The sequence below is a fragment of the Saccopteryx bilineata genome, chromosome 2 (assembly GCF_036850765.1).
Source record: "Saccopteryx bilineata isolate mSacBil1 chromosome 2, mSacBil1_pri_phased_curated, whole genome shotgun sequence".
Classification (NCBI taxonomy): Eukaryota; Metazoa; Chordata; class Mammalia; order Chiroptera; family Emballonuridae; genus Saccopteryx; species Saccopteryx bilineata.
The window spans coordinates 126,053,463-126,056,263 of record NC_089491.1 but is presented as its reverse complement, the minus strand read 5'-3'; the positions used below and the strand labels follow the sequence as shown (position 1 = coordinate 126,056,263).

The window sequence follows — 2,801 nt, the reverse complement described above, 5'->3', positions numbered from 1 at the left end:
TTCTCTAACACAGCTGAGTCTCTTTTCTTCATGTTCAGGTGAGAGAAAGTTCCTTTCACCTTTTCCAAGGCAAAGATGCTGGTGTCATTATTCTACATAAATCTGGTTATAATATAAGAACTAACTTTTACACATCTGTTTATTTCCCCATTATAGACTCTGAAAATGATGAAATCTGTTGTCAAGAACAAATTTCAATTTGTCCGTCCTTTTCTCAACCCAGTCCCTAAGTTTGTGTGGAGCCATGACTACAGGTGCAAGGAAGCAGTGAACCATTAAACTAGTGTCACAGTTGAACTACACATAAAAAAGCCAGCAGTCAGGCTTGGGCCACTCAGCTTGTCTTGGGTCATTTCTAGAAACTGCATGAAGACATCCCGGATGCACTCCCACATGGGGTGGAATAGGAATTTGTAGTAGCTTCTGTCTGCACAAATCGCAATGACAGGAGTTGGCTCTGTTCCAAAGGCACAAATGTGTAGAGAACCTGATCTAAAGCGTGGAAGAACTCCACTTGGAACTGAAGTATTTTGGAAGGAAATTGGCTTATGCCAAACTAAACTTGTTTATTCCTTTTTGAAACTTTAGCAGCAGAAATGTGCACTGCGCTATGGTCACTGGACGCTCAGATGAGGGACATGTCCTGACTGAAGTTAATGCAATAAATATTAGTTGCTTGAGAACCTTTTCTATTCCCTGGATAAAATGCTCTGATGAAGTAGCAAATATTCTTAGAAGGTCCCCTTTTTCAGATGTGGTTGCAATTCTCGTTCCCTACAGGTTAAGTGCAATGCAGCTCAGAGTGCCCTGTGGGCAGGAATGTCCACAGGGGCTTCGCAGTGCTGGCCAGGTCCAGCAGCTGCACGTGGCTGTGTATGTGCCCAGGATAGCCAGGAGGGAGTTGTTATGTTCTGCCGATAGAAGTCGCGGGGGATCAAAATTTATCAAAAAGAATATTTATTCGAGGCTTGTTTGAGTTGTGGGAGGTCCTGTCTTAAGGATACCAGTCTCCAGAGCAAAGGTAAGGCAGAGGTTATATAGAGGAATGGTTGGCACAGGTTGCTGGTATCCAATCAGGCTTATCCATCAGTCTGGCGATGTTCTCAAGAATGTTCCCAAATGTTCCTTTGTGACCTCTGGGATGGAATGTTCCTTTTGGCCTGAGGTTAGAATTTACAGAAACGATCATGATTCATGTGTAGTAAGTTATTTTTACAACTTGATTAAAACTGGCTTGGGACTAGACCATTGTGATTATGTTAGGGTCAGTTATTTTCGTTATTTTAACTGAAATGGACAGCTGCTGGAGACAGCTTTTAGCTTAGGACTAACAGTTACTATTGGGGCACAGGACACAAAAATTTTTAGGGTTATAGCCAGTTTCAAAGATGTACAATTGGTGGGGGTTGTGTATGAATGTAAACACCTTAATCATAGAGTCCAAAACAACCACAAATCTATCTCCCTGCAATTTGACAATCCTGACCTCTCTAGTAAATTCTATTTTAGTAACAATTTTCTTTTTCAGGTAGTCCCAGATCATCATTTTGCTGGGAGGGGATTTTGGCTTTTTTCCCACCACGAACTAAAGCTCAATAGTTGCAGCGAACAACATTTCATCACTGCCAACTCCTCCTTCTAGAGATTTTGTTTCTCTTTTTCTTTCAGTGGACTCGTGTTGTACACTCACAAATCATTTTTCATCCAACATGCAAAACATCCGTGGTTCTGGTTGAAGCTGGGACAGAGCAGCCCACTGTCCAGGAGTGTTACAGGGCAGGAGGATCCAGGCGCCACCCCTGGAGGTTCGGCCACTAGTTAGCACCACAGATACAGCTCTGGGAGGCCAGGTGATGGGGCGCTGGGTGCCGCCAGGCCTGCTGGGAGGCAGCCACAGCTGGATGTCCTAAGTGCGTGCGTGTGCACACATACACGTGCAGCCAATAGCCTTTCTCCTTTTGTTGGTCACTTTTAGCAGAGATTGTTTTTTAACTGTGACTAAGTTTTGGGGCATATATAAAAGAAATAAGTCATTACTCCAGTGAGTAAAATATGGAACCGGATTTCTCATTCTCACTGTGAGTTCTGTTGGCAATGGGGGAAGGTCACCTGAGGAACCACCTACATCCATGACCGCCAAAAGAAACGGCCCAGGAGCATCTGTCAGCCAATGAATTTTTGCCACAACCTATCACTCCACCACCACCCTACTGACGCTATAAGTTACCCCCCCCCACCCCTCCACCCTCTGCAGGGAGAAGCTGCACGACTTCCCTGGCCCCTGTCTTGCAGAACATTGAACCTTGCCCGGAGCACTCTAAATAAAGCTTTTGCTTGTCCACACTTGGTGGCTATGTCCTTCTTTCTTCCTCAGTGGAAAAGACCTTACATTTGTTCCTGAAACCTGGGAGGAGCTTGAGCCTGCAAGGGCCACTCCTGTCCCCTTCCCTTCCGAGGAAGACCAGGGACTTCCAAACTCCCACCCACTTCGGCAGGTGGTGCGGTAAGTCCCCTTCCTCTGGCCTCCCTCAGTTCTTTCTGACTCTGAGACTCCCTGTCCCTATGCGTCAGGGACCTCCTACCCTTTCCAAGTGCGTGTGTGCCCCTGGAGACATCCTGGACACTCCCACTCTGCCTGACTGTCCGGTGGCCACAGATTGAGTTGCGGAATGCCAATTCTCACCCCAAGGTTGAGGGCGGCCATGGGGGCACAGGAATCTAAACCTGACTCAAAAACACCCCTAAGGTGCCTTATCTAGAATCTCTCAAACATAGAGCCCTCCCTAAAGAAGAAGAAACTG

The 2,801-nt window shown here is 46.2% G+C and overlaps 1 pseudogene; it reads right to left on the bottom strand.

Annotated features, from left to right (window-relative positions):
- Window positions 1-275: 275 nt before the first annotated feature.
- On the bottom strand, window positions 276-2,131 carry LOC136322306 (WD repeat domain phosphoinositide-interacting protein 3 pseudogene; annotated as a pseudogene).
- Window positions 2,132-2,801: the final 670 nt, after the last annotated feature.